Genomic DNA, 21,297 nt, shown 5'->3' with positions numbered 1-21,297 from the left:
TGTTTTTTTTTTTTTTTTTTTTTACTTCCATCCTTCACATACTACATTACTGTTTGTGTTTTCCCCTTTTTAGTACTTCAGTGTGATTAGAGAAAGATTTGACTTAAATAAAATTTACTTAAATTATGACAAAAATCACTGGTTGTGAAGACTTAATTTAGTCTTCCCCTCAAAATCCATTCGTTTGATATAACTATGATGTTGAGAGAGAGATGTGTGTTTAAAAGTGCATATGATATGCTTTGAATCAATGTTATCTTTATTCTTTTCTTACTAAATTTTAATCTAACCAATACTATTGGGAAAATGCTATGATAACTTATATCAAAGCTGGGAAGCAAATATTGGAAGATTCAATAAGTTGAGCATGGGAGATAGGTAATTTGGAAAGAACATAGGACTTGGTTCCAAAAGATCTCAGAGGCGTCACTGGTTGACTGTGGGTAAGTAACTAAGTCTTTGAGCCTTAATTTTTTCATCTGCACAATGGGGATAATATTTCATTATGTACTTTAAAAGACTGTTTTAAGGAAAATATTTAAAAATAATATATATAGGAATTACTATTGTTATGAATATTTAAAAAAATTTTGCAAGTTTTGTTAGAACAATATTTTCTTTGTTAACTTATGGCTAGATACAGTGCTAGACTAGGAATCAGTAAATCCTGAGTTGAAATCCTGCCTTAGACATTACCCTATGTGATCTTGGGCAACCTCTCATAGCCTCAGTTCCTTCTTCTATAAAATGGAGATAATACTTGCATTTACCTTACAAGTTTGTAGTGAACATCAAATGAGATAAAGTGAAAATTGTAAAGCAGTATGTAATTGTTACCTCTTATTGTCATTCATCACCAAAAAACGGGGGAAATGGTAAAAGAAAATGCATATATATTTCATAAATTATTCTCCTGCAAACACAAGTAATTAATTTTGTGAAACAAGCTTGTGTATATTAAACTTTTAATTCAAATTTTCATTGTGACACGGAAGTGATTCTGGAGGTTCAAATACAATCCCAGTGGAGCACAAATTCTAGATATTGTTATCCAAGCGTAGACTAGCTGAATATGGATATATAAACTTTGTTAGAAAATTGACCATTAAGTGATGAATTTTTTGACCATGTCAACTTATGAAACATGAAAAAAACTTTCAAAAAGACTTTCAGGCTTGTATGTCTATTTGTAGTAATCAAACTTTTCTTGAAGTCATTAAGTCTGGAGTGGCAGAAAGCCAGGCAAAGTATGTTTAGTCACATAGGTTTTAGGAAGTTTATAAGCATTATTTTAGCTTTTAAGTTGTGTAAATGAGAGATATTTTTCCAGTGACTAAAAAGTTGATATATGATGGACTTTTTTTTTTAAAGTTGAGGCTAGGAGAGTATTATAAAATATTCACAAAATTTAAGGATAGTAACATTTGTTGGTCAATTTCAAATGTTAGTAAACCTTTGTCATCCATTCAATTTAAGATTATTAGAAGTAAGAAAGTATCTTTGCAATAAAACTGTTATTTTGAAACATGACTAGGCTCTTCCTTTCTTTTTCCTATTCCAAAGCACTGTTTATCATGATAACTTTAAGTGCTTTGATGAGATGTTAATCTGGAATGATCCTAAAACACAAGATCTTTCGCCTTCAAATCCAGTGCCATTCTAGTAGCAAAACTCAAGTTGTGGACCAAGTATGTAGGATACTTTTTCAGTGTTTCAGTAGAGCAGTGATCTCACCAATGTTGGCACATTTCCTCCAGCCTCATTCATATATTAAAATACTTTCAGATTCTTGTCCATATCCTCCCATAAATCCTCTATAGGAGATCAGGTCTAGATCTAGATCTTCTAACATTACATTGTTAACAGTACAGCATTCAGGCTGTCCATTTGTTGCTATCCCTAATTTTCACTATATGACAAGCCTACCTCATGTAATCATAATCATCTTAAAGAATCTTTTGAATATAAGTAATTAGTAACATTTAGCAATCTACTTATGCCTACCAGAAATCTCTCAGTTGACATTTGGATTACCTGATATTTTATTCTTAGGCATTTATGGCATTTCATTTTTTTACAGCCATATATCATTACTGGAAGAAAATCAGTGTAAAACACACGTTTTTCTTTGAGGGAGCTGCTTGGAATCGTCAGAATTATTGCACAATTTCGTACATGTAGAAGAGCCTGTTCTCTTTTTCTAATTCTGGGCCCAGATCATTGTTCTTTTGCAGTGTCTATCCAAAATATAGGTACTAAGGGACATGATAGGTGATCTATTTCTCAGATCCATCTCTCATTGTGTTACTGCTCTCCTTTGTTAGTATGAATTATATGGTTACTATAGATTTATTTAATCAGAATGCCTCCCCACCCCTGGCACCAGAATCCTACTTTTTCCTTGTATCTGCTATATTTCTCCGAGATCTTATTTTATGACCTTGACATAAGGGAATTGGCCCCCATATGAACAAATCTCTGGATACTGTAATACAGTATTTTACTTTTAACATAGAATTGATAATTGGAATAAATGATACAAAACAGAACATCTCATAGCTCCGCTACCCTCAGATTTCTCTTAAGCAGTATTTAGAGTTTATATGCTGAACTCAGGAGTTGCCAGAAAAAAGCAAAAACAAAAAACAAAAAACCAAACAAACAAAAAACAAAAACAACAACCCACCTTTCATTTTATTGAGCATCCCAACAGCCATTCTTCTCTTGAATAAGTAAAAGTGGGAAATATAGCACAGCTGTCAATTTATATTTAGCTCACAGCATACAGAAATGTCAAGTATTAGATGAAGGACTCATGAACCCATTCCAGGTTTCAGCACCTCTTTACTTCACGGGGCATAAACTCAGATATAGAAACTCCTAAAGGCAGTGCTTTTTTATTCAATGTCCTGTCACTGGCAGGGACCTCTGATTGATTTTCTTCATTGCTAGCTCATAAGTCATAGAACAGAAGAATGAATTCCATTTCAAATCCTACTAAGGAGAATCTGCTGCTGACATTCTGCCCTTTCCTCTCTGAATTTGAGTTCAGGTCTTTGGTCTCTTAGGAGTATGTCACATCCCTTTTCATCCTCTTTCACTCCTTCTGTTCTCCTTGGATTTTAAGCTTTGTAAATAGGGTAACAATGAGGCATAGAACTGATAGAAAGTATTTAACCCTTAGTTACAGATCTAGCTGCATATTATTGTCTATACGACAGACATTCTTTACTCCTTTGTTTTTCTTGTATAGAGGTGGTACTACAGTTGGTGATGCTAAATATAATAAGCAGAGCAAAAATTAGTATTAATTTGAAAATTATTTTAGTTTTCTGGAATCGGATTTTTTTAAATCCTAGAACTGGATATTTGAAGTTTATTTCAGAGGTATGAATCATGCTTTTAAAAGTTTCTAATGGGAACTTTTTAAAAAAGTTCACTAATTGCTTCTGAGTTTCAAAAAATAAATGTGGTTATGAGATTGCCCCGAACAAGGTACATGGTATATTGCAGAGTATCAAAAAAAGATGGCAAGTATGTATTATAAAGTCAAAAAATATATTTGAGTGCCTACTATGTACATGTAGATGTGTAAGATGATAAAAAATACAATGACAAAAGATATAGACCCTGGCTTTAAGGAGTTTGGATTTTATTACATCCTCTGTAATGTGAGCACAAAATGTACATAAACAAATAACTACAAGATAGAGAATGACAGGGACAAGAGAAATCAAAGCACTCAAAAATTTTGAAGAAAGCATGATTCAGTCATTAAAAGATACCTAAAAACAGAAAAGTTAATGAGATTAGGTGCAAAACAATAGAAAAAGCAATAGATAAGTAGAACAGATTAGGTATATGACATGCAGAAGGAAACAAATATAGTAGTATAGTTTTCAGTAAACCTAAAGAGGCTAGTTACTGGGGAAAGAATTCACTATCTGACAAAAATTGCAGGGAAAATTGGACAGCAGTCTCACAGAAATTAAATTTAAATCGCATATCACTATATATCAAGATTCAAATGGATAAAACTAAGAAGTATTTTCCAGTAGATAAATGGTCAAAAGATATGAACAGGTAGTCTTCAAAGGAAGAAATCTAGGTTATCAACAACCATTTGAAAAAAATGCTCCAAATCAATAATTAAAGAATTTCAAATTAAAGTAACTTTGAGGTTCTTTCTCATATCCAACAGACTGACAAAGATGACAAAAGAAGAAAATAATAAATAGAAGTTTGTGAAGCAACAAATGATTCAGTCATTCTAGCAAGCAATTTGGAACAACCTCCAAACCAGAGAAATAAAAGAAGAAAAGGCTTATGCATACAAACAATATTTATAGCATCTCTTTTCATGTTGTCTCCCAAGTGGAAACTAAGGGGGTATTCTGTTGGTGAGTGGCTTAACATTATTTTAAAGGTATGTGGCAGAATATTATGCTATTAGAAATGGAAAAATGTAGCTTCAGAGGAAATTTGAAAGTCTTTTATGAATTGATGCAGAGCAAGTAGAACAGAACCAGAAAAAGTTTATAGATGACAACACAATTATAAAGAAAAATAGTTTTGAGTGACTTTAGAACTCTGATCAATTCAATGACAAAGCATGAATCCTTCAGAAAATACAATCTGGAACATGTCATTCACTTCCTGCCAAAGGAATTATGAACTTAAAGATACAGAAAGAGACATATATTTTGGGGCATGACCAAATTGCAGGAATTTAATTTGCTAAACTAAAATGTTTATTATGAGAGTTTTTGCCTTTTGGTTTTAATGAGAGGGAGAGATGGAAGAGGAATAGTTTGTAAATGCATGTAAAATAATTTTTTTTAAAAAGCTCTCAAATAATTGGGAAACTCATAATCACAGAGGATATGGCTACTGCCTGAAGAAAAATAAAGGTTCTGAAAGGCATAAATGAAGAAAGAGGAAGTGCATTAAAGACATGGGGGACAACTGTTTTTGGTATTGTCAATTAAATGTTTCTTTGCCAGTGATTTATATTTTTTATCTGTTCCTGTGAGTTTGTTGGTATAGGGAATCCATATTGAGAAAAACCTACTAAAGCAGATTGGCGACTGCTAGGCCACTCTAGGTCTTAGAGATTTTGGCACAGGCACTGAGAGCTTACATGATTTTCTTAGGATCATATTATTGTTCATCCTTCAATTTGACAAAGGCTGAGTCAAGACTTGAACTTAGGTCTTCCTGACAACCAACTCTAGAGTTCTTTCTGCTAGACCATATAGCTGTTTCATTCTACAGTGGAATGAACTCAAATAGAAGGTGAAAAACTTAGTGCTCCAAAAAATACAAAAATCTAACACTCTTATGGGGTAAATGCTAAGACAACCACTGATAATAATGAAGTGCACCTATATATAACCCTAAAGTATTATTATTATTATTATTATTATTATTACAACAACCCTATATATTATGTGTATAAAAATGGAATGGACTTCAAAAAATATGTTTCATGACAATAGTAAAATTTCAGATAACAAAGCTCTAAATGATCAAATTTCAAATCCCTTAATATATAAAAAGGCCTAATCCTGCATTAGACTAAAGATCAGTAAAACATTATGTTACCTTTGTAAAATGCAACCACCTGAGGTTAATTACTTTTACCTAACAGACTATTTGGTGTCTCTCAAAATGGACAATTTTACTTGCAAGAAAACATATTTTAGTTGTCCCTCTCTAACCAATCCCATAAAAATACTTAATTGCATTTCAATAGACAAAAAGTTTTTTTCAAAGAACCTTTATGCATTTATCTATGAAGGATTCTTCCAACCTGTTTGAGTTTACTTACATTGAAATTTCAAGTCTTCAATCTGCATATTTAACCTCATTCTAGAAGTTTTATAATCTAATATATGATTCTTCAGAAGAGTACATCATTCAATCTCATTTTGGATTTTTTAGCTAGTATTTATCAGAAGTAGCACTTGGATCCAGATCTCAAAGTATGCCTTTCTAGCCACTTTGTCAATTGTCTCTTTACCAGTGATAAGTTTGTGAAAATTACCTCTCCACATGAAGCTTACTTATCATGACCCTTATTTATTCTAGGTGCATAGAAGATCTCTTCTTTTAAAGTCTTCAAAGAGTTCACTGGCTTAGTTAACCTTTAAAAAGAAACAATCTGTACTTTTAGTATTGTACTTCATATTTATGAAGTTGATTTCTGGAAAGATCCACAAAATTTTCAAAAGAAAAACATGTATTTCAGTTTTAAAGACAAACATTTTAAGGCATAGAAATATCAAAATTTTATTTTCCTAAATGTATGCAGTAAATTATTGAAGGAATTCCCATGCTATCCTCCCTCACATTCAATCATTTGCCAGGTCCTAACATTTCTGTATTTCAAATATCTCTCTTATGCACTTCCATTCTTTCCTCTCTATTTCCAACATCCTAGTGCAAGCCCTTATCATCTCACACCTAGATTATTGCAGTAGCCTATTGCCTGGATTCTCTCTATCTGCTCTCAAATTGATGTTCTTTTTTTTTTTTTTAAAGCTTTTTATTTTCAAAACATATGCATGGATAATTTGACAATACAGACCCTTGCATAGCCTTATGTTTCAGATTTTCTTCTCTTTCCCCCCATTCCCTCCCCTAGATGGCATATTAAAATATGTTAAATCCAATATGTGTAAATATATTAATGCAATTCTCTTGCTGCACAAGAAAAATCAGATAAAAAAAGAAAGTAAATAAGTAAGAAAACAAAATGCAAGCAAATAACAACAAAAAGAGTGAGAACGTTATGTTGTGGTCCACACTCAGTTCCCACAGTTCTCTCTCTGGGTGTAGATGGCTTTCTTCATCACAAGATCATTGGAACTGGTCTCAATCATCTCATTGTTGGAAAGAGTCATGTTCATCAAAATTGATCGTTGTATAATATAGTTTTTTGCCATGTACAATTATCTTCTGGTTCTGCTCATTTCACTCAGCATCAGTTCATATAAGTCTCTCCAGGCCTCTTTGAAATTATCCTCCTGAGCATTTCTTACAGAACAATAATATTCCATAACATTCATATACCATAATTTATTCAGCCATTCCCCAATTGATGAACATTCACTCAGTTTCCAGTTTCTCACCACTACAAAAGGGTTGCCACAAACATTTTTGCACAGGTGGGTCCCTTTCTCTCCTTTAAGATCTCTTTGGGATATAAGCCCAGTAGAAATACTGCTAGGTCAAAGGGTATGCACAGTTTGGTAACTTTTTGAGCATAGTTCCAAATTGTTCTCCCAGAATGGTAGGATCTATTCACAGTTTCACCAACAATGTATCAGTGTCCCAGTTTTCCCACATCCCCTCCAACAATCATCATCATGTTGATGTTCCTAAAACATAAATCTGACAGTGTTTCACACACTTTGGACTCTATTCATTAAACTTCATTGGGTTTCTATAGCTTCCAGGATTAAATATAAAGTCCTCAGTTTTATTTTTAATGCCCCTTATAGCCTTTTCTTATGTCTCCAGTTTTCTTCAATACTGGTCTCCTTGTCCCTTAAACAAGACATCACATTTCTAGTGTGAGGTTTGGCGGGTTTGAGTGCTGTTTTGTTTTGAGTCATATGTGCCCATATTGGTCTAGATGTGACTCTCTTGGAAGCAAGAATAAACATCTCCAGTTGAGACTTTTTTTTTTTATCCCTAGCACTTAACACAATGCCTGACATATAGTAGATGCTTAATAAATGTTATTGATTTAATAAACATATATTGAGTATCTGTTGTGAATAGAGCAAAGTTAACACTGAAATTAGAATTAGAACTAAATTCTCAGCCATGAGGCTGAGAATAGTGTTCAATTCAACACAGGATTAAAGGGTTTTAAAGCCTTTTGTGGGTGTTAAAGATACTTTTGGCAGCCTGGTTAAGCATAGAGAATCTTCTCTGAATATTTTTAAATGCATAAAATATAACACATAGGATTATGAAGGAAATCAAATACATTGAAATAAAGATGTAATTTTTTTCTCCATACAACTTCACAGACATCAGTCTTAAGAATCCCTACTTTTATGCAGTAACAAAAACAAGTCCCTTGAATATTGAATTAAAAAGAAAACAAAGACAAGCTGATTGACCATGGTCTTGAGTGACCTTCAAAAGTCATTTCGCTGTGTCCAGTTAAAAGTGAGATTTGAAGAGGAAAACCAATGCTTGATAAACCATAGAAGCTGCACTTCATTGAAGAATGGGAGGCTTGAGAAGTTATGTGCATCTAGGAGGATAGAAGTACAGAGAGTTAACTTCCAAGAGGAGTAAGTCTTTCATGAGGAGTGAGATTGCATGTGTGGGCTTCCATTCTAAGAAATGTCAAAACAGATGCTGTGCTGCTGAAATTGACCATATCCTTCCCACTCCCCTTAAATTCTCTTTTGTATTTCCTTTCTTAAGCCCAAATCTCTTCCTTGGGTCATTGGGAAAGGCTGTTTACTTTTTGTTTTATTTTGTTCTGTTTTAAATGTTTACTTTGTCTTTAGAAATAATATTAACTACAAGACTTTGCTACTCTGAATGTAATTATTATCAGAAATCAAGTTAGGAAGAGGAAGTTGCATTGTGATATGGTGGGGATAAGGAGCATCTCCAGAGAAGGAAGTTCTAATACAGATATTTGCTGGAGTTTTGTGTCTGACTAGATGGTTGTTGTTGCTTTGGCAGTAAAGATAGATCCTTTGATAGAATTTCCAGAGGAGAGAAGTAGTTCACTTTGATACATCCATTTAGATACTGAACCAAGAAGCCAGAAGGGTGAAGGGGGAAAATAGGAATGGTTGAAAGAATCTGTTTACTATTTACCCTATCACTTGTATAAAAATAGATGTGTTCCTAAGGTCTTGGTTGCATTATGACCATAATTTCTTCAAAGCCAAGGTTTTCCAGTGTTTGTAACGATGACAGCAGTTATCTCTCTCCTAAAAATCGATCAGTAGAGATCACCCTCTAAGAACACAGGGTTCTCTGAGGGTGAAGTGGGGAGGCAAATTAAGGAGGCGACTGAAATCAGTGAAGTCTGACTGAGTTGCTGTGGCCCTCCCTAGTCCTTCCTCCTCTCATGTGTGTATGGCCAATAGAAGCTTAAGTTTCTTTCCTCATATCTGCCCCTATTTATTGACACATGAATTTTCTTGATTGTGTAGAGAATTATGTTTATTGTTCCCTTTTCCACTTCTTGACTATCTCTCACAGAGAAGGAATAAGACGTATCTTACTTTTACTTCATTTTTATAACCACTCTTTTGATGCTATCATTCTATAATAATATTTAATATTTTAGCTTATAATTGACTATACCATAATAGCCATAAATCTTTACTAATTATTGTTTGGAATTCATATGAGACCTCCTGAATATTTGTCTAAAAATATGTTGATTATAGCAATTTTGCCAATGATCACCAGAGAAGCTCTTTAACCTTTCTCTCCATCTGCTGGGCCAAAAAGTCATGTAGCTTTCCTCTCTCATTATTTCCAGATCAGTGGAAATTTGAAGTCTAGCATCAATCTATCTGGGCTTCCTTCATGTTCTGCTGAGTCTAAGGTCATTTTCCTTCTTAGCATTGGGTAGTTCACACAGAGGCTTCTCCCTCCTCCTCTTAGTACACATACTCTGGATTCATGAGGCACATTCAAATAGAGCATGCCATTTTTATGGCATTTATTAATCATGCTTATTTATATGTTTTTTTTTTTTTAATAATTAAGTTCCTTAAGGGCAAAAATTTGGTTTGTTCATGCTTGCATTCTCTATAGCACCCTGAAGGCAGTTAGGTGCTTTTGGATTGGATAGAGTTTTGGATCTGGAGTTAGGAAGACCTAAATTAAAATCTGGATTTAAACACTTACTAGACACTGGACAAGTCATTTACCCCTGTTTGCCACAGTTTCCTCATCTGTAAAATAGGGATAATAATAGCACTTACCTCCCAGAGTTATTGTGAGGATGAAATGAAATAGTATTTATAAAGAGCTTAGCACAGTGCCTTCTTTCTCTTCCTCTCTTTTCTCCCCTCATTTTAAAAGTGAGGGAAATGAAGTTCAGAAGATTTTGTGGACTTGCCACACAGATTTCAAATTGTGAGATGTGATCCTAGCTCTGCCTGATTCTGAGTTCAGGATTCTCTCCACTATATCATCTCATTGCCAACATTTTATGATTCTTCCGTAAAAGTATATGTCCAGATGAAACTGTATATTTAATTGAAAGCTACTATTAAGATATGAAGAATTTTTATCTTGCACATATTAAATGCTTAATGAATTGGAACTGTTTATATATCCCATCAAAAAAAAAAAAAAGAAAACTGGGTTTTATTAGTTTAAAGTCAGTCACATTTCATTTTTATCTAAAATAGTGTTCTTTTGATATCATTTCTGTATAGTGCTTTCAGATTTCAAATTTTTTTTTGCAAATATTATCACATTTTTGGAGACAGGTAATTATTATCCCCATTTTACAGATGGGAAAGCTGAAGCAAGTAAAGTAATGTGCCTTAGTTTACACAGCTAGTCAGTATCTGAGATTGAATTTGAGCAAATCCAGGGCCTGTGTTCTATCTATTATACTATTTAGCTCTCTATTTGACTTTATTTACTAGACTTGACTATTTCAATTAAATTCAATCACAAAAGACAGATTTGTTGCCACATTAAGGAGCTTTCAAAGAACATGGCACAGATTCAGAAAATAATGCTGGAATTGCAGTTCTAAAAATACTTATGTTCAGCAATGGCAGCATCAAAGTAAGTTTATATCCTTTTGTGGTTTCTGTTTTATAGGAGATATAACTTGTTTGGATTTCTAATTTTTAGTTTATTTATTTTAAAATCTTTAATATATTATCTCCATTCTGGCTTGTGATGTCTCTTGGGAATTGTGATTTTGGATAATTCTTTGTTTCTTAGTTTTTGGTTTTTTTTAAATTATTTCTCTACTCCTCACTTAATGGATTTTTTTCAATTAAATGTAAAGATAATTTTCAGCATTCCTTTATTATAAGATTTTTGAGGCCCAAAATGTTATTCTTCTTTCCCTTCTTCCCTCCCCAAAGTGTCAACTAATATGATGTAGGTTGCGCATGTACAATCATATTAAATCTATTTCTACATTAGTCATGTTGTGAAAGAAAAATAAAAAAGGGAAAAACAACAAAAAATGAAAGTAGTGTGCTTCAATCTACATTTCAACCCCATAGTTCTTTCTGTGGGTAGCATTTTCCATTATGTGTCTTTTGGTGTTGTCTTAGATCATTGTATTGCTGCTAAGGGTTGTGTCTGTCAAAGGTGATCATCACATAATATTGCTGTTATGGTGTAAATGTTTTCCTGGTTCTGCTCATTTTACTTAGCATCAATTCATATTAAGTCTTTCCAGGTTTTTCTGGAATACACCTTTTCATCATTTCTTATAGAACAATAATATTCTGTTACATTCATATACCAGAATTTATTCAGCCATTCCTCAATTGATGGGCAACCTCTTAATTTCTGATTTTTGCCACCACAAAAAGAGCTGCTATGAACATTTTTGTAAATATGGGTCCTTTTCTATATTTTATAATCTTTTTAGGATGAAGACCTAATAGTGGTATTGTTAGTTCAATAGTTTTACAGTTAGATCAGTTTGCAACTCCACCAACGATGCATTCATGTTCCAATTTTCCCACATCCTTTCCAACATTTATCATCTTTTTCCATTTTGTCAAATCTATTTTGTAAGGAGTCATATGCTTTTTCCATGTTATCAAGTCTATTTTTAGTGAGTTATTTGCTTTTTCCATTTCACTAAATCTATTTTTAGGCAGTTTTCTTAAAATAATTTCTGTGTTTCCTTTTCTAAACCCTCTTGCAAAGTTCTCATTTCCTTTCTCCATTTTTCTTCTAACTCCTTTTAAAATCCTTTTTGAATTCTTCTAAGAGAGCCTTGTGAGATGGGGACCAATTCATATCACCCTTTGGGGCTTCATCTGGAGATGATCTGCTTTTAGTTTCCTCACGGTTTGAAATCTTTTCTTTCTTCATAACAACTATCTATGCTCAGAGTTCTTTTTGCTTTTTTGCTCATTTTTTTTAAAGGTTGAGGTCTATTTTTAGGGCAAAGGGGAGATTGTCCAAGTTTCCTCTACAGACTACAGCGGCTACACTGAGTCAATGTTGACTAACTTCTGGTTCTGAGTGGTCATGGCCAGGTCCTGTGATATTCTGAGATTCAGGGGCTCACTATTTGCCTTTTGTATTTGTATTGGATGTATTATAGCTAGTCTGCTGATTTACTGGCTTGCAATTAGGATAGAGTAGCCAACACTGCTGTAGATTCCTCCAGTTATATTCCCTGGGATGTGCTAGATGTCACCCCCCCCCCTTGGGTTTCTAGACTGTGCTTGCACTCAGACCCTCCCGCTGTGCCTGATTGAAACAGACCTTTTATGAAAATCTTCCAAATTATCTTTTGCTGGAAATTTGTTACACTTCAAATACTTGTGGGTTCTGTCACTCCAAAACCAGTTCAGAGGCTTGATTTGGTGTTGATCTGAGGGATATTAGGGAGAGCTCAGATAAAGATGTGTTTCCTCTCCGCCAACTTGGCTCTGCCCCCAACATTTATCATCTTTTTCTGTCATTTTAGTATATCTGATAGGTATGAAGTGGTACCTAAGAGTTGTTTTAATTTGCATTTCTCTACTCAATAATGATATTGAGTTGTTTTTCATATTGTTTCAATGCGATTAATTTAAATGCATTCTGATAACTTTTCTGAAAGTTAAATGAATTGTTAAACATCAATATAACTAAATTTGTCTTCTCAATCACATTTAAGTAAATGTGTTTCAGGATAGAATATATACAATTTTTCAGTCATTCTCCTTTCCTCTATTAGGATCTTTTGTCCATTCATTCCAATTCATTATTTTTTCACTTTTCTACTACTCATAATTAGCATTCACTCTTTTCTTCTTCTTCTTCTTCTTCTTCTTCTTCTTCTTCTTCTTCTTCTTCTTCTTCTTCTTCTTCTTCTTCTTCTTCTTCTTCTTCTTCTTCTTCTTCTTCTTCTTCTTCTTCTTCTTCTTCTTCTTCTTCTTCTTCTTCTTCTTCTTCTTCTTCTTCTTCTTCTTCTTCTTCTTCTTCTTCTTCTTCTTCTTCTTCTTCTTCTTCTTCTTCTTCTTCTTCTTCTTCTTCTTCTTCTTCTTCTTCTTCTTCTTCTTCTCTTTTTCTTCTTCTCCTTTTTCCACTTTTAGTCCTTATAAGCTCTAGATGTCCTTAACCCAATTCTCACTTTCCTAAGCAAGTTGAGTCTCCAGAAAAAGACTTTTCTTTTAGAGGTCTAGGGTTTTCCCTAAGAAATTGTTGGGTACCTTCTCTAATATTACAGATTTAATCCCCAGTCAAGTATATTTACTCATACATCAAATGTCCCAATATCATCTAACTAATTAATATCAATTAGCATTTACTAAGAAGCTAAAAACAACAACAAAAGTATAAACTTTTTTTTTCCCTCTGACATGCAAAGGTGCACTTTCCCTTATGGAACCTTGGTCTCTGAAAAGAAAAAAGCAGTTGTTATAGACATTCATTCCATCAAGTTCCATTCATAAAGCTGCTAGTTTTTTTTGGCAAAGTTGCCCACTTGTTGGTAGGACAAAGCATCTTGGTTGAAGGGTCAATCTGCTGTTGAGCTGGATCCCATCATTGGAGCTATGCTGGCTACTTGTGCTCTGTTCTGAGCAAATTGTTATGCAGATTCTGCTTCTGTACCTTTGGTGGTTCTCCCAAATTTTTGGAGATCATGTGGTTTTAGGCCATACTTTACCTCTGGCAGGAAAGAATATGCTCAACAGGAAGAAAAGAAACAAGGCCTAGTACTCAAGACTTAAGATCAGGCAGAGAAGACCTCTGGCAATGGTTCTACATTTTTTCAGCATCTATGGGGTCAGGGGCACAAGGCTTCAAATCTATTCTAAATGAGAGGGAACCAGAGACTCTACTGTATCTCATCCTACTCAGTAAACACCAAGGAAGGGGAAAAAAAGTCAAACTACCCTTCACAGGAGTCTTTTATTTGTACTCCCAATTCTGGTTAACCAGCTATTCAAAAGACCATTTCTTTAACATGTTCTTGATAGAAATAATCATGTAATACCTGTGCATTTTCCAAAGTCCACTTGGAGATTGCATCAGCTTGAGTTCATACAGCATGTTTCTAGAGTGTGAGATCTCATTACACAGCATTTTATGGCTTCGGGTAGATAGAGTTTAGTGGAAAGAGTGCTTGACCTAGAGTTAGGAAGAACCAAGTTTGAATATGGCCTCAGACACAAGTTGTATAATCCTGAGCAAATGACTTAAACTATGGTTGCCTTAAACCCCTGGAGAAGGAAATGACAATTCAGTCCAGTATCTTTTGTTAGGAAAACCCCGTGGAAAATATTGGCATACAATGATCAACAGGGTCATGAAGAGTTGGACTGAATGAAGAACAATAGCAATCTTTAGATACAGCGATTTCAGTCAATGGTAAGCCCAGAAGCTATACTGCAGAGAGTTATACTTTTGAAAAGAAAAACTCTCAATTTTGTGTAAGATTTGTTATATACAATCTATTTCTCTGTTTTTATTTTCTATAGGTTTATCAGATACTATGTATTTTAGTATGTATTTAGTTAGATATCTGAAATTGCTTTTCTGTTCTACTGTTATATTTTTCTATTTCCCCCAGTATTAGATAGTTTATATGAGGACTTCTTTGTTATATTTTAAAGTATGAAAGTATAAGGCCACATCTTTTGGCTTTTATTTTCTCCCAATGTGCAACTTTACCTCTACTTGTCTACTCTTTCTTTTTTATGTTGATTTCAATATTATGTATTACTGCCTGTTGAAAATTTTGTAGGGGGTGCAGCTGGATGGCACAGTGGATAAAATACTAATCCTGAAGTCAGAAACATCTGAATTCAAATCTGACCTCAGACACTTAATTTACTAGCTGTGTGACCCTGGCCAAGTCACTTAATCCCAATTACCTCTCACATATACAAAAGAGGAATTAAAAAAAGAAAAATTTTGTACAGAGAATTTTAAGTCATAAACCAGTTTAACTTGGTAATTTTTGAAGTCCCATTTAATCCTGAGACTGAGTTTTTCTGCTTTACCTCACTTTATATAACTGAACATTTCATAGTATAGCAAGTGGGAGAAGAGGCAGAGCTCAGTTAACTGAAGATTAGTTGAACTACTCACTCTCTCCAGTATATATCCTGACATTTCCTGCCTGCTTTCTTTGTTTATGTTGTTCTGTATGCTACAATGCCTCCCCCACTTTTGCCTATCAAGTTCCTATTTTTATTTAACGTGTTCCTATAAGCCTATCATGAATGTCACTTTCTCCATGAAACCATCCTTAATTGATGATGGTCTTGCATCCTCTCAACACTGTCTTCATTCCTACCTTAAAATTCACAAAGAACTTTGTGTAGTAATTCTCACACGCATTAGATTATAAATTTAAAGTTTGAGAAGTGGGTATCAAAGCCAACCCTTTCATTTTAAAGATGAGGAAAGTCAGACTTAGAGAAATTATGACTTAGAATGTATTATTTTGTAGTAAATGATTTGCATAATCATTTGTATATACAAATGTATTACACAAACTTAGAGTACCACTGAGAGCTTGTTTCGTCTAAAAATTGTAGCTGAGATAGCTTAGGGTTTATCATAGCACTCTGGACATAGTGGATACTTAATTAATATTTATAGTTATATTTTAAAATTATTTAAATTGCTCGTAAGTAATTAAGAAAGTTTTAAGTTCTTAGTCAATTAGCCTTAGAATGCTAAGCATTGAAATATGGATTATATAATTTAAAATGTTCAAGTTTTTGAAATATCCAATCTCTTTCAAAACTAAAATATATGAATTCAAAAAACTACAATGTAGTTGTACCATATTTTAAGAATGATATTTAAACATTCAAATCTGAAAAGGATTAATTATAAATTAGAAAGATATTTTGCTTTAAAATTTTCCTTTGAACTTCATGGAACATTGCTGAAGATAGTTCAATTCTTCTTGGGAATTTCTGGGGACAACTGAGTTTAATATTGAAGGACTTGGGGTTAATACAAAACTATCCCGAGTGGTTCCTGTGATGTCAGCAAGAGGAGGAGACTGTGTTCAAAATAGTTGGTCAGGAAACCAAAAATGGTTGCCTGCTCAATAGATACTGAAGAGAAAAACAACAACTTTTTTCTTTTTATTCCTGACCGTTGAGCATGTGGGGACACCATAAGTGTTTCTCTTGAACCACACATGGAGGGGAAATGGTTTCTTGCCCTATTCTGGCAACTATGATAGATGCTCACTCAAGTCAACTAAGCATTTCTAGGCAAACTTGATACTAGACCTCAGGTCCCTTGCTTTTTCTTCTCCTTTTTGTTTCTTTCTCTGAGTACAGATGATCAAAAAATAATCTTGATGATAATAATGATAACAAAAACAAAAATAGCAGCTAGAATTTATACAGTGTTTTAGGTTTTACAAAATACTTGATGTATCTTATCTCATTTGATCCTCAGAACAATCCTGGGGAAAAAGTGCTATTATTATCTTGCAGATGAGGAAACTGAGATAAGAAAAGTGACTTGCCCAAGGTTATATAGGGAATAAGTATTTGATTCAGGATTTCAAGTCAAGTTTTCCTGACACTAAGCCCAGCACTCCGTCCACTGTGCCACATTTTTGAGAATGACTATCCTAGGAGTCCAGAAGTTCTTAGCTTCCCCAGGCAGGGCTAACTATTAGCAGGAGTTTTCTCCAACTACATCCTTTTTGGAGACAATGGTAACCAGCAGAAAAATAAGTCCAATCTTAATGTGCTCTGGTTTATCAGAAAATTTTAACCTTATGTACTTGCCAAAAAAAAATAGAGCTAAGGTAAAAGTGAATCCTGCAAAATGATTCATCTTTTAAATACCAAACTTCTGAGAGAATGTAATAGGATTTATGGGTTACTGTGTCATGTTTTAAGTCTGTTGATGCATACTTGTGAATCTTTTGTGTTTTAGGTTTATTTTATGTGGGAGATCTACCTTGTACCTTCTAATTCCTTTTGTGGAAACCTTGGATTTGAGCCAAAGTTATGCTTCCAAATGATTTTCCTGGGCCTCCAGGTTGGGGGGGGGTCCATAGCCTCAGAAACAATGAAAAAGAGTTTGCATCTAAAAGACTAGATTCTTAAGCACTAAATCCAGCCCATATGCTGAAATGAAGCCCTTTAATAGGAGAGAGTGCCTTCACTAAATGATCAAATGGCATCTGTGGTTAAACTTTTGTTAAGATTTTACTTTAGAATTCACAATGCATATAAAATATGAATTAATTTACTAAAATTAAATTTAGATGCAATTTTAAAGAAGCTAGACCTATTTATTTCATAATATGAAATCTGATTTCCTCACAGGTTAATTTAGTGCTAGGTTAGCCATCATCAAAAATAAATCTAGAAATCTTAAACTCCTTTGCCTTCTGTGGAACAAAATCATAGATTTAAAGTCACAATGTATTATAGGATTCTGGCTTTTAATCCAGTCTGCTATCTACTTATGGGAGAATTCATCCCACTCACATTAAAATGTGACTGAATTTCTCACCATCTTATTTACCCCAAGTTATGCTTTTCTCTTTCCTTTCCCCCTTTTCCTCCTTCCCAGTATTTTATTTCTGACTACCACCTTTCTCAAACAACCTTCCCCTTTTACAGCCCCTCCCTCTTTCTTATATCTTTCCCCTACTACTTCTTTTTTCCCTTCTATTAATCTCTCCCTTTCCTTTTCCCTTTCCCCTCCCACTTCCCATAAGGTGAAGACATAAGGAATCCCTTATGTCACCATAAGGTGAGACAAATTTCTCTGTGAAACCAAATATGTCTGATATTCTCTCTGAGCCAAATCTGATGAAAATATGATTCACACAGTAGTCATTCCCCTCCCTTCTTTCCCTCAATTATAAGTTTTCTTTGCTTCTTCATGAAATGTAATTTCTATCATTTTATCTCCACTTTCCTCTTTTTTCCAGTACAATCCCCTTTCTACCTCTAGTTCTTTTTTATATTATCACAGTAAAATCAAGTTATATCTGCACTCTCTAAGTATATCCATAACAGAGATATAGTTCTCAAAAGTTCTTTCCTTTTTACCTTTTTGTGCTTCTTTTGAATTCTGTATTTAGAGATCAAATTTTTTGTTCTTCTCTGATCTTTTCATCAGAAATAAATGAAATTCACCTGTATCATTGAATGTCCATCTTCTTCCCTGAAAGATAATGCTAATTTAGCTGAATAGTTGATTCTTGGCTGCAATCCAAATTCCTTTGCCATTTGGAATATCAGATTCTAGGCCCTTCGATCCTTTAAAGTGGAAGCTCCTAGATCCTGGGTAATCCTGATTATGGCTCCTTGATATTTGAATTGTTTCATTCTGGCTGCTTGAAGTATTTTTTCCTTGGTCCAGTAATTCTGAATTTAGCTATGATATTCCTTGGAGTTTTCATTTTGGGGGGTCTTTTTCAGGAGGTAATCAGTGAATTCTTTCAATGACTTTTATCTTCTGGTTCTGGGACATCAGAGCAGTTTTCCTTAATGATTTCCTGGAAGATAATGTATAGGTTCTTTTGTCATCATGGCTTTCAGGAAGTCCAATAATCCTTAGATTATCTCTTCTAGATTTATTTTCCAGGTCAGCTGTTTGTCCAATGAAGGGTTTTACATTTTCTTCTGTTTTTTTCATTTTTTTTTTTTTTTTTGGTTTTGTTTGACTGATTCTTGATGTCTCCTTGAGTCATTTGTTTCCATTTGTTCAATCCTAAGTTTTAGTGAATTATTTTCTTCAGTTATCTTTTTTAGCTCCTTGTGTATTTGACCAATTGAATTTTTAAATGAATTATTTTGTTCTGTGGATTTTTTCCTATTTCACAGATTCTGTTTTTCAAGGAATTGTTTTCTTTTTCCATTTCACAAATTCTGTTTTTCAAGGAGTTGTTTTCTTTTTCCGTTTTGTTAAATCTATTTTGTAAGGAGTTTTCTTAAGATAATTTCTGTGTTTCTTTTCCCAAACCCTCTTGCAAAATTCACATTTTCTTTCTCCATTTTTCTTCTAACTCCCTTTTAAGATCCTTTTTGAATTCTTCCAAGAGAGCCTTGTGAGATGGGGACCAATTTATATCACCTTTTGGGGCTTCATTTAGAGACAATCTGCATTAGTGTCCTGAGGATTTCAAATATGTTTTTCTCTTTCTCCATAAAAACTATCTATGGTCAGAGGTTTTTTTTTTTTTTGTTTTTTTTTTTAAAGGTTGAGATCTGCTTTTAGAACAAAGGAGAGATTGTCCAAGCTTCCCCTACAAAAGACAGGGGCTGCACTGGGTCAGTGTTTTTTTTTTTTTTTTTTTTTTTGTTTTGTTTTGTTTTGTTTTGTTTTTGAGGCTGGGGTTAAGTGACTTGCCCAGGGTCACACAGCTAGGAAGTATTAAGTGTCTGAGATCAGATTTGAACTCAGGTCCTCCTGAATTCAGGCATGGTGCTCTGTCCACTGCGCCACCTAGCTGCCCCCCTTGCGCTGGGTCAGTGTTGACTATCTTCTAGTGCTGGGTGGGCATGGCCAAGTCCCATGATATTCTGGGGTTCAGGGGCTTGCTATTTGCCTTTTGTATTTTTGTTGTATGTCTTACAGGTAATCTGCTGATCTGGCTTGTAACCAGGATAGAGTAACTAACATTCTGTAGATTTCTCCTGATATATCGCCTGCACTGCACCCTGGGTCTCTATACTGCCTGCTTTTAAGTATCAGAGCTTGGCTTCCTGTGTTCAGCCTGCCTCTCTCCATGCCTGATCTTTAATGATCTTCCAAACTATCTTCTGTTAGAAATTTGTTGCACTACAAATATTTATGGGCTCTGCCACTCCAAAACTAGTTCCAAGGTTTGGTTTACTGTCAATTTGAAGACATTGGGGAGACCTCAGAAAAAGATGTGTCTTTTTTCCACCATCTTGGCTCTACCCTGAGACATCCTGGAGACAAAAAATTTATTAAGGACTTACTATATGCCAAGTATTGTGTTCCATGTTGAGCATAGAAACACCCTACTCCCAAGAAGCTCACCATGTAATTAGGTAAAATAACATATATAAGAGTGTTTTGGTGAAGAAGAAAAAGCTTCATAAGGTCCTGTGGCAGGGAAGATGGCAAGGCCAGGGAATTTATAGGGTATAGAGGCAGGGTAAATAGTAAGAACCATTAATCCTATGCTTTCATAATCAGTGAAGGCATAATGAATTAGTGAATAGAGTAGTGAATAGAGTATATGGACTCAGGAAGATCTGCATTCAAATCCCACTAAGATACTTACTAGCTTTAACATTGGGCATGCCATATTTATGCCTTAGTTTATTTATATATAAAATGGAGGAGGCAGGGAATTGGACTCAAAGTATCTAAGGTCTACTCCACCTCTGAATCTATAATACTATGATTATAGTTGATAATTTCTTACTCATTCAAATGGTATCAATAACTACATCTGATATGCAGATAGTAGAGGAAGAAGTCTAGAAGGTTAACAGTTGCTCTAACTTGACCCTCCAACATAGACTTTGCTCCTGCTGAGCCATCTCTTGCCCATATCTGTGTAGGACATGTCTCTAATGTCTTGGAGCAGCTTATCTTACTTTTAGGTTGCTTTAATTTTTAGGAAGTTTCTCTTATATCATTCCTAAATCTTTCCCTCTTAACTTCTACTCATTGGACTTCTGTCCTTTGACACCAGTAAATGGTGAATTTCCTTTCTTCATGTTATCTCTTTAGATACTTGAAGACAGTTGTTCCTTTAGAATTAACATTCACAGTTCCTTTAATTGATCTTCATATGAAATTCATGACTCTAGTTACCCTTTTTAAAATGCTTGCTGGTTTATGAATGTCCTTCCTTAAAAATTGAACTGAACACATTATTAAAGAAGAATATAATAACACTATCACTTTGCTGGTCCTGAACACCAGGTACATTTAATGAAGTCTAAAATTGCAACAGCTTTCTTGACTGCCATAGATTATTCCCCCCCCCCCCCCCCCCCCCCCCCGAGGCTGGGGTAAAGTGACTTGCTCAGGGTCACACAGCTAGGAAGTGTTAAGTGTCTGAGACCAGATTTGAACTTGGGTCCTCCTGAATTCAAGGCTGGTGCTCTATCCACTGTG

General features: G+C 34.3%; 1 protein-coding gene across 6 annotated transcripts in view; it reads left to right on the top strand.

Moving 5' to 3' along the window:
* The window catches only part of KCNH1 (potassium voltage-gated channel subfamily H member 1), a 610,670-nt gene that overhangs the window by 26,500 nt on the left and 562,873 nt on the right, over nucleotides 1-21,297 (top strand). Inside the window, exon 2 of one of the 6 annotated variants that reach the window (XM_074309073.1) lies at nucleotides 4,202-4,400. The exons of the other annotated variants lie outside the window; for them this stretch is intronic. The gene's annotated coding sequence lies outside the window, so the exon portion shown is untranslated. The remainder of the gene's footprint in view (nucleotides 1-4,201; nucleotides 4,401-21,297) is intronic. 6 annotated transcript variants of the gene reach the window in all.

The sequence above is a fragment of the Sminthopsis crassicaudata genome, chromosome 4, assembly GCF_048593235.1.
Source record: "Sminthopsis crassicaudata isolate SCR6 chromosome 4, ASM4859323v1, whole genome shotgun sequence".
In the NCBI taxonomy this organism is placed as follows: Eukaryota; Metazoa; Chordata; class Mammalia; order Dasyuromorphia; family Dasyuridae; genus Sminthopsis; species Sminthopsis crassicaudata.
This window is presented reverse-complemented; position numbering and strand designations above follow the sequence as displayed.